The sequence below is a fragment of the Rhinoderma darwinii genome, assembly GCF_050947455.1.
Source record: "Rhinoderma darwinii isolate aRhiDar2 chromosome 5 unlocalized genomic scaffold, aRhiDar2.hap1 SUPER_5_unloc_25, whole genome shotgun sequence".
NCBI lineage: Eukaryota > Metazoa > Chordata > Amphibia > Anura > Rhinodermatidae > Rhinoderma > Rhinoderma darwinii.
Genome location: NW_027461782.1, coordinates 564,797 through 578,611, shown reverse-complemented (window position 1 = coordinate 578,611; position 13,815 = coordinate 564,797). Strand labels below are relative to the sequence as shown.

Genomic DNA, 13,815 nt, shown 5'->3' with positions numbered 1-13,815 from the left:
ATAAAAAACCTTCAGGTATACCCATACGTTCTAAAACCTTAAAAAGATAAAAATGAGAGACACGGTCGAACGCCTTCTCAAAGTCTATAGATAAAATGGCTAGTTTACCTTTTCTAGACCTCGTGTCCTCAATCACGTCTTTTATTAGGTTTAAATTATCCCAGATGCTGCGGCCTGGCACCCCACACACCTGGTCAGAGTGTATAATGTGGGGTATTATGGCTTTTAATCTATTTGCACATATTTTAGCCATAATTTTATAGTCGCTATTTAGAAGGGTTATTGGTCTCCAATTCTTTAAAACTGCGATGTCACCCGTCTTATACAGCAGGGAGACCTCACCCTTCCGCCAGGACTTAGGCAGCATCTTGGAATTAAAAACATCAGAAAAAAGGTTAAAAAGATCCTCTTTTAAAATGTCATAAAATTTTACATAAAACTCACTGGGTATACCGTCCGGTCCGGGAACTTTCCCTGTTTTAAAACTTTTGACAGTTTCTAAAACCTCCTGCTCCGTCAGCTCCTGTAATAAAAAATTCTGGGAGACAGGGTCTAAAACAGTAGTAATCTCCTTCAGTGAGTCACGCATAAAATTATGATCCACAGTCTTAACATTAAAAAGGTCAGTGTAAAACTCATGAACTTTACTTAAAAGACCCTGTACATCTGACACCCCTTCTATATTTTTGATAATTGCCTTTTTGTTATTTATTTTCTTAAAAAAGTACCTGGAGCAGGTCTCGTTCTCCTCCACATGTTGTATTTTTGAACGGAATATAATCTCTTTACCTTTCTGCTCCAGGCACTGGGCTATCTCCTTTTTCAAATTGGTGATGTCATCTTTAACGTCTATGTCATGATCTTGCATTTTGTACAGGGTCTGCAGACGGGTATTGAGAATTTTAAAAAAAGCGTATTTCTCTTTGGCTTTCGCCACGCTTTTCTTAATAAAAAAATCTTTAATTTTCTTTTTCATTTTCTCCCACCATGCACTGATGGGAGTACGTGTATCTCTTACCCGCCTGCTTTCTTGGTAAAATTCAATAAAATCTGCTAAAACCTGTGGATCGTCTAAAAGGGAAACATTCATCTTCCAGGACTTTTTACATACAATATTATTAAGATCATGCTTTACTTTAAAAGATAAAAGCCTGTGATCTGAAAACACATTGGTTAAAACTTCACAATTAAAAGGCAGTAAATTTTCAGAACAAAAGATAAAATCAATCCTGGAGCTACAGGTGGCGTTGCTCCAGGTAACGCCGGCTTCCTCTGGACTGCTCCTGTTACATTCTTTGTATATGTCTTTTAATTTAAAATCAGTCACGATATCCTTGAGCAGTCCAGAGGTCTTGTCATAGTTCCTACTTGTACTGTTGGTAAGCCGGCGTTCTCCTCTCAGGATACAATTAAAATCACCTGCGAGGATAAAAGGCTCAGATGTGTTGATAAAAAGCGGTAAAATCTCCAGCATCCTCGCTCTTTCGTTCTTTTCTGGTGATCCGTAAAAATTTAAAAACTGCCACTTTACACCATCAATAAAAGCTTTAACCATTAAAATACGTCCTGGTAAGATTTCTTGAATAAAATCAATTAAAACGTTTCCCTTAAAAAGAATGGCGACCCCTGCTGATCTGGACTCGTTGGATCCAGACCAGACGGATGGACCATACTTCCAATCCTTTTTGTAATTTTCATATCTCATTGTATGGGGAATGCCGCACTCCTGCAGGAAAAATACAGAGGCTGCCAGGCAAGATAAAAAATTGAAGAGAGCAACCCTTCTCACTTTTGACTTGGCGCCCCTCACGTTGAGGGAGATTCCCATGAGCTCAGACATCGTGGAGAGTAAAAGCAAAATTCTGATTTTAAAATAATAAATAATAGGCGTACTTAAAATCAGATTGCTCCTCCACCAGCAATACCCGAAACCTCACTTGAACTCATGGCCCCGCCCTCATCCGACTCAACTGAAAAGAGGGACGAGGCAGGAGAAGAACTACTGTCGCTGAGAGCTGAGCCAGCAACACTCACCTCGTACACGGGGAGCCCAGACTCGCACAGCCTCACCTGGGTCTCTCTCGGTTGACCGACTGGGTCCATGTCTGGTGGGTCCCCCAAGGGCCCCGCCTCTCCCCCCTGGGCCCGTGAAGGCCGGTCTAGAGGGGGAGGTTGTGCGCATGGCGGGGTGTCCGATAATACGGAGGGAGCAGTGCCCGTCCTCCTCACCAGTGCAGGCGAGGAGGGGGTCCCAGGAGGAGCCACATCTTTCCGCACGGACGTATCCATCTGCTCCTCCCCTGTCTCCCTCCTACTGGCACGTTCTTGCTTCCCCTTTTTACGGGGACCCACCTGTACCCAGTCTTCTCCTTCCGAGTCGGTCTCTAGAGACCCAGGATTAGGAGCAGGCCCGGCACCGCCTGAGCAACCAGCCGTCTGGGATGCCACAGGTTCATCGATGGCCTGCTCCTTTTCTGCCTTCCTCTTGGCCTGCCGTTTTTCCTTCGCGCTGGGCTCATTTTTATCCCCTGAGGTCGCTGGCTGAGAGGCACCTGTTTTGGCTTCGGCTGGCCGTACCCTTGAAGCCCAGGTACCTCTCTGCTCTTTCGCCGCAACAGCTTGCTCTCCTCCTTGAGGACGGGACTGCTCTGCTGGTGGAGCACGTGGGGGCACCTCGGGTTGCTCATCTTCTTCGCCTCGGTACCTATGTGGACAAGCATAATAAAGATGACCAGTTTTTTGACAAAAATTGCATTTTTTCTCTTCTGTACATTCCCTCATTGTGTGTTGTTTACTTCCACAGTTCCTGCAGGTGACATCGCAGTTAAAACTGGTATGTCCATAGGTACCGCAGGCCCTGCAGAAGTTTGGCATTCCTGAGAAATAGAGGTCGCCATTCACATTCCCAAGTTTAAAACGAGCAGGTGGTAGCTTCGTTTCTTGGGTGGAGGGGTCCTTTATTAGCGTAACAATAAATTTCCATTTGACGGTCCACACACCGCACTCGTTCATAACTCTCCCCAGCAGCTTAACGTTCTTAAAGTATGCAGCAAGAAACGCCGCCACTTCCTGATCTTTCACGTATGGGGAATACATTTTAATCACTACGAGTTTGGTTACTTCAAAAGCGTGTTCAATTACCTGGACTCCCAAGGCCATGAGTTCACCTTGTTGCCTCTCAGCTTTTCCCATGGCATCACGGAGGATTCCTTCTCCCATAAAGGTCACGTCGTACACTCCACGCCTTGGGTAGTCCTGGATCGCCAAAATCTCGTTCTTGTGGACCGCCAACCGCTTTTCCAAAATATCGTGGACAAGGAACTTGAGACCACGAGGACCGCCTCCACCCTCTGCCAAGATAAATCTTGCAGTATTCCTCAACCGGGCGTATACCGGCACCGCATCAGGTCCGCCTGCCATTTGCGTGGCCAGGTCGGTACCGCACAGCTTGCGCTGCGCCCTTTGGCTTTAAGGAGACACACCAAAGGGCTGGGGGGGGGATCGCAACTCGTTGCTCAGGACTAAGCCTCTCTCCCAAATAGCAGCACGGGGGTGAAGTCCAGGCGAACCTGGACGATCCCCCGAGGCCGAGAGAGAGGGTACCTGAGCACCTTCTGACTAAAAACCTCCTGTATAAATACACTTGGTCTTAGCCAAAAGGCCGAGAAGCGATAACCCGAGCGGCCCTTGCCTTGCCCGAGCCTGTCCCATACTGCTGTTCACCCCTTGCAGCGATTGATTCAGCCTACTCCTAGGCAATTCCATGGGGCCCTGCAGGCTCACACACATTTACAGCTACTAAGCGGGAGGTGAATAAAGGCCGGAGAGGAAGCTACACAGGATTTGCTTCTTTTGCTTGCACCACAATGCAGTGCTGAAAGAGGAGGAATCTACATAAAAACGCCTTCCTGGCAACGCCCAAATGCCCTCCTGCCATGCAGATAAACACTGGCAGCGGCAGCAAGTGCATGCCCACAGCCACCCCTTGTTCCTTCACACCTTGTATCAGCTTTAATCCAGTCCAGTCCGGTGCTGCCTGCTGAGCAGCACTGACCAACACTGCCTGGGCCCAGGCTTTTATCTCTGAGGCAGGCCCCATTATGATGTCAGAAAGCTGGCTCTGGAATCCTGAGGGCTCCACTATGACACGTGCAAAGTTCCGTCTGAACTTTATATAAGACGGTGCGGCTCAGTCAGTCACTCAGTGTTGCCTGAGAGGGCAACACTGCAACAGCCGGCCGCCAGGCTGTCTTTTTTTTGCACATTTATTTGCCTCCAGGAGGCCACAAGAGGGAGACAAGGGACTGCAAAATGGAAAATAAGCATCCACCAACTTTACAGACAACTTCTCTTTGCTCCTACAACCTCCATCCTTGCACAGTTTGTTATTCTTCTAGGTAACATAGTAACAAATCCAAATTGCTGCTCTCTTTGTAGGCAAGCAAGGCTTTGTTGCAACTGCAATTCTTACTTCTTCTTGAAATGTAGGGACGACAGTACATTCCATCACATCCATGTAGTGTACACAGGTAGGTCCATTGTGGCGGGCAGGCAGGCAGGCAGGCAGGCAGGCGGGCGGGCGGGCGGGCGGGCGGCTTTAATGGCTGTTTGCTGTTCCCCTACTCCACTCCGCTATTTGACTGTGGTGCTGCATCAATCAGTGGCTGGCTCAGGTGCAGCTCTTTAACCTACCTAGGAGGGAGGGCGGAGAGAAGACAAGGAAGGTGAATGAGCTGTTCCAATGTGAAATGCCGGAAACACAGAAACACAGAAGACACACACACAACAAGAGGTGGCAATGTATTAATTAATTGCATTTAATAAATGAGCTCATTATCACACATGACTGTACAAATGCATTGTCCAACAGGTGTTGAAATAATGGGATTAAAAGGGGAGATCCCATCAGAAAGACAAAAACAATAGCAAACACAAATAGCACTTTTGGAATCTGATTTTAGTCAACACATAAGGGAAGGGTGCACCGGTCCTGGAAATACTGCAATACCAGGTCAATGCGTGGAGTGGACAGAGCAAGCTCTATTTCCATCTCCCTGTTCTAAAAATCCATTTAATATATGGTCCCCAGATAGGGGACGTATCAGATATTAAACTGATAAGAACAGATACTACACTTGATCTTAGCCAAAAGGCCGAGAAGCGATAACCCGAGCGGCCCTTGCCTTGCCCGAGCCTGTCCCATACTGCTGTTCACCCCTTGCAGCGATTGATTCAGCCTACTCCTAGGCAATTCCATGGGGCCCTGCAGGCTCACACACATTTACAGCTACTAAGCGGGAGGTGAATAAAGGCCGGAGAGGAAGCTACACAGGATTTGCTTCTTTTGCTTGCACCACAATGCAGTGCTGAAAGAGGAGGAATCTACATAAAAACGCCTTCCTGGCAACGCCCAAATGCCCTCCTGCCATGCAGATAAACACTGGCAGCGGCAGCAAGTGCATGCCCACAGCCACCCCTTGTTCCTTCACACCTTGTATCAGCTTTAATCCAGTCCAGTCCGGTGCTGCCTGCTGAGCAGCACTGACCAACACTGCCTGGGCCCAGGCTTTTATCTCTGAGGCAGGCCCCATTATGATGTCAGAAAGCTGGCTCTGGAATCCTGAGGGCTCCACTATGACACGTGCAAAGTTCCGTCTGAACTTTATATAAGACGGTGCGGCTCAGTCAGTCACTCAGTGTTGCCTGAGAGGGCAACACTGCAACAGCCGGCCGCCAGGCTGTCTTTTTTTTGCACATTTATTTGCCTCCAGGAGGCCACAAGAGGGAGACAAGGGACTGCAAAATGGAAAATAAGCATCCACCAACTTTACAGACAACTTCTCTTTGCTCCTACAACCTCCATCCTTGCACAGTTTGTTATTCTTCTAGGTAACATAGTAACAAATCCAAATTGCTGCTCTCTTTGTAGGCAAGCAAGGCTTTGTTGCAACTGCAATTCTTACTTCTTCTTGAAATGTAGGGACGACAGTACATTCCATCACATCCATGTAGTGTACACAGGTAGGTCCATTGTGGCGGGCAGGCAGGCAGGCAGGCAGGCAGGCGGGCGGGCGGGCGGGCGGGCGGCTTTAATGGCTGTTTGCTGTTCCCCTACTCCACTCCGCTATTTGACTGTGGTGCTGCATCAATCAGTGGCTGGCTCAGGTGCAGCTCTTTAACCTACCTAGGAGGGAGGGCGGAGAGAAGACAAGGAAGGTGAATGAGCTGTTCCAATGTGAAATGCCGGAAACACAGAAACACAGAAGACACACACACAACAAGAGGTGGCAATGTATTAATTAATTGCATTTAATAAATGAGCTCATTATCACACATGACTGTACAAATGCATTGTCCAACAGGTGTTGAAATAATGGGATTAAAAGGGGAGATCCCATCAGAAAGACAAAAACAATAGCAAACACAAATAGCACTTTTGGAATCTGATTTTAGTCAACACATAAGGGAAGGGTGCACCGGTCCTGGAAATACTGCAATACCAGGTCAATGCGTGGAGTGGACAGAGCAAGCTCTATTTCCATCTCCCTGTTCTAAAAATCCATTTAATATATGGTCCCCAGATAGGGGACGTATCAGATATTAAACTGATAAGAACAGATTTTTTTTTTTTATTGAAAGCCCGAGTCGTGCTTTCTATCACCCAAGTGCATAAAAAGTGCAGAGGTGCCACACAAAAAGTGCACAAGGATGCGGTCTATCGCAGCCCTTCTCTTAAAAGAGAGAGGCCCCGCATAACCATTCCCTGACCCTCCAAACCATAGGCCTAGAGGATCAAGGATCGATGGTCCCCCCTCGCCGAAGCTTAGGGAGACCCAAACACACTCCTAGGCTTCTACCTGGGCTGCCACCCCAGTGTCCACCTAGGAGCCTGCATCCTAGTTGCACCTCCCCTCCGAAGAAGGGAGGCCGGGTTGCAGGGGAAAAAGGAACCAGAAGGCCACACATTTTCCCCCTAGACCTCAGGAGGGTCCCAAAAGGGCACCGCATCCCAAAATCCTTGTGACAAACGTGACAAACACACAGTGAAAAACAAAATTAAATAAGTGGATGTGCGCTGTGATACAGCCTGGACATCCGCCAGGTATAAAAAAAATTCCTCATCTCCCAGCCAGAAGGCCGGGAGAATAAAGGTGTGTGCTCATATAGCGTGAAAGAGAGTGCGTGCAAGTGTGCCTTCACTCAGTGGGATCCCACCCCCAGTGAGTTAGGGCACCCCAGGGTCACCAGCCCTGGGGCACATAGCAACTCGGGCTTCCAAACTACCCGGCCTAATGACCTCGATCCGGCGGTCGCCTGGTCACCTACAAATGGTACCTTTAAACCAAATGCGTACACCAGAGCGATGACCGTTGTGGTTCCCTGCCCTCACCTCGGCGTTCTGTCATCCCCCTACGATGGCCCACGTACCACCGGCAGGGATGATTACTAACCTCAGCTTGAGCAGGTACTACACTTGATCTTAGCCAAAAGGCCGAGAAGCGATAACCCGAGCGGCCCTTGCCTTGCCCGAGCCTGTCCCATACTGCTGTTCACCCCTTGCAGCGATTGATTCAGCCTACTCCTAGGCAATTCCATGGGGCCCTGCAGGCTCACACACATTTACAGCTACTAAGCGGGAGGTGAATAAAGGCCGGAGAGGAAGCTACACAGGATTTGCTTCTTTTGCTTGCACCACAATGCAGTGCTGAAAGAGGAGGAATCTACATAAAAACGCCTTCCTGGCAACGCCCAAATGCCCTCCTGCCATGCAGATAAACACTGGCAGCGGCAGCAAGTGCATGCCCACAGCCACCCCTTGTTCCTTCACACCTTGTATCAGCTTTAATCCAGTCCAGTCCGGTGCTGCCTGCTGAGCAGCACTGACCAACACTGCCTGGGCCCAGGCTTTTATCTCTGAGGCAGGCCCCATTATGATGTCAGAAAGCTGGCTCTGGAATCCTGAGGGCTCCACTATGACACGTGCAAAGTTCCGTCTGAACTTTATATAAGACGGTGCGGCTCAGTCAGTCACTCAGTGTTGCCTGAGAGGGCAACACTGCAACAGCCGGCCGCCAGGCTGTCTTTTTTTTGCACATTTATTTGCCTCCAGGAGGCCACAAGAGGGAGACAAGGGACTGCAAAATGGAAAATAAGCATCCACCAACTTTACAGACAACTTCTCTTTGCTCCTACAACCTCCATCCTTGCACAGTTTGTTATTCTTCTAGGTAACATAGTAACAAATCCAAATTGCTGCTCTCTTTGTAGGCAAGCAAGGCTTTGTTGCAACTGCAATTCTTACTTCTTCTTGAAATGTAGGGACGACAGTACATTCCATCACATCCATGTAGTGTACACAGGTAGGTCCATTGTGGCGGGCAGGCAGGCAGGCAGGCAGGCGGGCGGGCGGGCGGGCGGGCGGCTTTAATGGCTGTTTGCTGTTCCCCTACTCCACTCCGCTATTTGACTGTGGTGCTGCATCAATCAGTGGCTGGCTCAGGTGCAGCTCTTTAACCTACCTAGGAGGGAGGGCGGAGAGAAGACAAGGAAGGTGAATGAGCTGTTCCAATGTGAAATGCCGGAAACACAGAAACACAGAAGACACACACACAACAAGAGGTGGCAATGTATTAATTAATTGCATTTAATAAATGAGCTCATTATCACACATGACTGTACAAATGCATTGTCCAACAGGTGTTGAAATAATGGGATTAAAAGGGGAGATCCCATCAGAAAGACAAAAACAATAGCAAACACAAATAGCACTTTTGGAATCTGATTTTAGTCAACACATAAGGGAAGGGTGCACCGGTCCTGGAAATACTGCAATACCAGGTCAATGCGTGGAGTGGACAGAGCAAGCTCTATTTCCATCTCCCTGTTCTAAAAATCCATTTAATATATGGTCCCCAGATAGGGGACGTATCAGATATTAAACTGATAAGAACAGATACTACACTTGATCTTAGCCAAAAGGCCGAGAAGCGATAACCCGAGCGGCCCTTGCCTTGCCCGAGCCTGTCCCATACTGCTGTTCACCCCTTGCAGCGATTGATTCAGCCTACTCCTAGGCAATTCCATGGGGCCCTGCAGGCTCACACACATTTACAGCTACTAAGCGGGAGGTGAATAAAGGCCGGAGAGGAAGCTACACAGGATTTGCTTCTTTTGCTTGCACCACAATGCAGTGCTGAAAGAGGAGGAATCTACATAAAAACGCCTTCCTGGCAACGCCCAAATGCCCTCCTGCCATGCAGATAAACACTGGCAGCGGCAGCAAGTGCATGCCCACAGCCACCCCTTGTTCCTTCACACCTTGTATCAGCTTTAATCCAGTCCAGTCCGGTGCTGCCTGCTGAGCAGCACTGACCAACACTGCCTGGGCCCAGGCTTTTATCTCTGAGGCAGGCCCCATTATGATGTCAGAAAGCTGGCTCTGGAATCCTGAGGGCTCCACTATGACACGTGCAAAGTTCCGTCTGAACTTTATATAAGACGGTGCGGCTCAGTCAGTCACTCAGTGTTGCCTGAGAGGGCAACACTGCAACAGCCGGCCGCCAGGCTGTCTTTTTTTTGCACATTTATTTGCCTCCAGGAGGCCACAAGAGGGAGACAAGGGACTGCAAAATGGAAAATAAGCATCCACCAACTTTACAGACAACTTCTCTTTGCTCCTACAACCTCCATCCTTGCACAGTTTGTTATTCTTCTAGGTAACATAGTAACAAATCCAAATTGCTGCTCTCTTTGTAGGCAAGCAAGGCTTTGTTGCAACTGCAATTCTTACTTCTTCTTGAAATGTAGGGACGACAGTACATTCCATCACATCCATGTAGTGTACACAGGTAGGTCCATTGTGGCGGGCAGGCAGGCAGGCAGGCAGGCAGGCAGGCGGGCGGGCGGGCGGGCGGGCGGCTTTAATGGCTGTTTGCTGTTCCCCTACTCCACTCCGCTATTTGACTGTGGTGCTGCATCAATCAGTGGCTGGCTCAGGTGCAGCTCTTTAACCTACCTAGGAGGGAGGGCGGAGAGAAGACAAGGAAGGTGAATGAGCTGTTCCAATGTGAAATGCCGGAAACACAGAAACACAGAAGACACACACACAACAAGAGGTGGCAATGTATTAATTAATTGCATTTAATAAATGAGCTCATTATCACACATGACTGTACAAATGCATTGTCCAACAGGTGTTGAAATAATGGGATTAAAAGGGGAGATCCCATCAGAAAGACAAAAACAATAGCAAACACAAATAGCACTTTTGGAATCTGATTTTAGTCAACACATAAGGGAAGGGTGCACCGGTCCTGGAAATACTGCAATACCAGGTCAATGCGTGGAGTGGACAGAGCAAGCTCTATTTCCATCTCCCTGTTCTAAAAATCCATTTAATATATGGTCCCCAGATAGGGGACGTATCAGATATTAAACTGATAAGAACAGATTTTTTTTTTTTTAAGTTGGCTACCCCCTCGCGGGGGTGTCAATGATTTATTACTTAAAATTCAAAAAACATTTACAATAAATTACAGCTTTTTACAATGAATTACAGTAATAAAATCAATTTACATAAGAACACATAAAAGGGGACATGGTGGCAATTTCTTATATATTGGAGTTCCATTCTTTTACAAACCATTTATTTGAAAGGGTGGCATTTCTTTTTTTATCTAATAAATAATAAATGTACATCTCGCTAAAACAAAGACCTAAAACATCGTCAACAGATAAAACATCGTGCTTAAAAATCAGGATGTTCCTGGCCTTCCACAGAGCTTCTTTTACGCAGTTCATCGTCTTCCATGCAATAGTCTTTTGGTTCGCGGTTGGACATCCAAAGAGTCCATATAAAATCATTTCGTAACTCAAGTCCTTTAGGTCTGCCATCTTCTTCATTAGAGGGAATATCTTTATCCAAATATGTTTAGTAAAATCACAAGTCCAAAAAATATGACGCACGGTCTCCTCAGCCTGGCAGCCTTCCCTCGGACAGATGGCAGACCTCGCGAATCCTCTCCTGAATTGGAATGCCCGGCATGGAAGACATTGATGAACGCAGCTCCAGGCCAGGTCCATCTGTGTATTAAAAAGATAAAACACATTAACCATTTTGAAGATAAAAGCACAGCGTTCATTATTAAAATTTTCAATATTAGTGACGACTTCATTTCCTCTTATGTCTTTTATAAGTTTCTTACTGTTTATCATGTCATTAAAATTTTTCCCTTTAAAATTAAACAAGGCCACTATTTTCTCTAAAATCACGTAATTTGCTGGTAGATTAAAAGCATAAGGTGAGGTTAAAACAATTTCAAACCACCCCATCCTTCGCATAAAAAACCCAGTATTAAAACGTAGAAAATAAGACCAATGATGTTGTTTAAAAAGAGAATTAAGACAGAAACAAAAGTACTTGATTAAAAGAAACCTATTAAAATCTGGAAAGTCTTTGCCACCCTTTGGTTTGATTTTCATTACCGTCTCACGTTTAAGTTTCTCCATTCTGGAACTCCAAAAGAAGGTAAAACAAGCTTTAGTAATTTTTCTTAATAAAACCGTGGGAGGAGGGAAAACCATGCTTAAGTATAAAAGCAAAGGTAAAATTATCATTTTAATTATTAAAATTTTTCCCTCCATGGTAAGCTTCCTCATGTTCCACATGCATATTTTTTGATTTACCTTCTGCGCCACCATGTCCCAACTGATAAAACCATTGTCGTACTCACTGAAGGAGACACCTAAAATTTTAATATTATCAGACACAGGAACCGGTATATCTCTAAGAGCCATGCTTCCTATGTTTAAAATATGACTCTTGCTGAAGTTTACTTTAAAACCGGAAGCACAGCAATAAAACTCGATTTGCCTAAGGGTTCTCTGAAGCGACAGGGCGTCCCTACATAAAACCGCCACATCATCCATGTACCCCACTGCTTTGGCCTCTACGCCGCCTCCCCCGGGCAGGGGGACTCCACGGATACACTTATCGCGGCGAATTTTACACAGTAGAGGCTCTAATGCGCAAATAAAAAGCAGTGGGGACAAGGGACACCCCTGCTTCACCCCTGAGTTTAAAATCACGTCCTGTGTCTTAAAACCATTCACTAAAATTTTGCTTGTGCAATCTTTATAAAAGGCTTTAAGTGATAATAAAAATCCTTCAGGTATACCCATACGCTCTAAAACTTTAAAAAGATAAAAATGAGAGACACGGTCGAACGCCTTCTCGAAGTCTATAGATAAAATGGCTAATTTACCTTTTCTAGACCTCGTGTCCTCAATCACATCTTTTATCAGGTTAAGATTATCCCAGATGCTGCGGCATGGCACCCCACACACCTGGTTAGAGTGTATAATGTGGGGTATTATGGCTTTTAATCTATTTGCGCACACTTTTGCCATTATTTTATAGTCGCTATTCAGAAGGGTTATTGGTCTCCAGTTCTTCAAAACTGCGATGTCACCTTTCTTATGTAGCAGGGAGACCTCACCCTTCCGCCAGGACTTAGGCAGCATCTTGGAATTAAAAACTTCATAAAAAAGGCTAAAAAGATCCTCTTTTAAAATGTCATAAAATTTGACATAAAACTCACTGGGTATACCGTCCGGTCCGGGAACTTTTCCGGCTTTAAAACTCTTTACCGTTTCTAAAACCTCCTGCTCCGTCAGCTCCTGTAATAAAAAATTCTGGGAGACAGGGTCTAAAACAGTAGTAATCTCCTTCAGTGAGTCACGCATAAAATTATGATCCACAGTTTTAACACTAAAAAGGTCAGCATAAAACTCATGAACTTTACTTAAAATACCCTGTACATCTGACACACCTTCAATATTTTTAATAATAGCCTTTTTATTGTTAATTTTTTTAAAAAAGTACCTGGAGCAGGTCTCATTCTCCTCCACATGTTGAATTTTGGAACGGAAAATGATTTCTTTGCCTTTCTGCTCCAGGCACTGAGCTATTTCTTTTCTTAAGTTAGTGATGTCAGTTTTAACGTCAATTTCATTATCTCTCATTTTGTACAGGGTCTGCAGGCGGGTGCTGAGAATTTTAAAAAAAGCATGTTTTTCTCTGGCTTTCGCCACGCTCTTTTTAATAAAAAATTCCTTTATTCTTTTTTTCATTTTCTCCCACCAAGCACTGATGGGAGTACGCATGTCTCTCCCCCGCCTGCATTTTTTGTAAAATTCAATAAAATCAGTAAAAACCTGTGGATCATCTAAAAGGGAAACATTTAACTTCCAGGACTTCTTACACACCGGTTTATTAAAATCACGCTTTACATAAAATGTTAAAAGCTTGTGATCTGAAAAAACATTAGTTAAAACTTCACAATTAAAAGGCAGTACATTCTCATTACAAAAAATAAAATCTATCCTGGAGCTACAGGTGGCGTTGCTCCAGGTAACGCCGGCTTCCTCTGGGCTGCTCCTATTACATTCTTTGTACACATCAGTTAATTTAAAATCATTTACAATATCTTTGAGCAGTCCAGAGGTCTTATCGTAATTCCTACTTGTAGCACTGGTAAGCCGGCGTTCCCCCCTCAGGATACAGTTAAAATCACCTGCGAGGATAAAAGGCTCAGTTGTATTAATAAAAAGAGGTAAAATTTCTAGCATCTCTGCTCTCTCATTTTTGTCAGGTGAGCCGTAAAAATTTAAAAACTGCCATTTTACGCCGTCAATAAAAGCTTTAACCAATAAAATACGTCCTGGAAGAATCTCTTGAATAAAATCAATAAAAACGTTTCCCTTAAAAAGAATGGCGACCCCTGCTGATCTGGACTCATTTGATCCAGACCAGAC

General features: G+C 45.6%; 2 non-coding genes and 3 pseudogenes across 2 annotated transcripts; all 5 read right to left on the bottom strand.

Annotated features, from left to right (window-relative positions):
* Nucleotides 1–4,974: 4,974 nt before the first annotated feature.
* LOC142688307 (U2 spliceosomal RNA) lies at nucleotides 4,975–5,165 on the bottom strand. The gene has a single exon (XR_012857447.1). It is a non-coding gene; the product is annotated as a U2 spliceosomal RNA (small nuclear RNA).
* A 1,301-nt stretch (nucleotides 5,166–6,466) lies between these two features.
* Nucleotides 6,467–6,645, bottom strand: LOC142688376 (U2 spliceosomal RNA; annotated as a pseudogene).
* Nucleotides 6,646–7,434: 789 nt separating this feature from the next.
* Nucleotides 7,435–7,504, bottom strand: LOC142688411 (U2 spliceosomal RNA; annotated as a pseudogene).
* A 1,297-nt stretch (nucleotides 7,505–8,801) lies between these two features.
* LOC142688306 (U2 spliceosomal RNA) lies at nucleotides 8,802–8,992 on the bottom strand. Its single transcript, XR_012857446.1, has one exon. It is a non-coding gene; the product is annotated as a U2 spliceosomal RNA (small nuclear RNA).
* A 1,305-nt stretch (nucleotides 8,993–10,297) lies between these two features.
* LOC142688369 (U2 spliceosomal RNA) lies at nucleotides 10,298–10,470 on the bottom strand (annotated as a pseudogene).
* Between the last annotated feature and the right edge of the window lie 3,345 nt (nucleotides 10,471–13,815).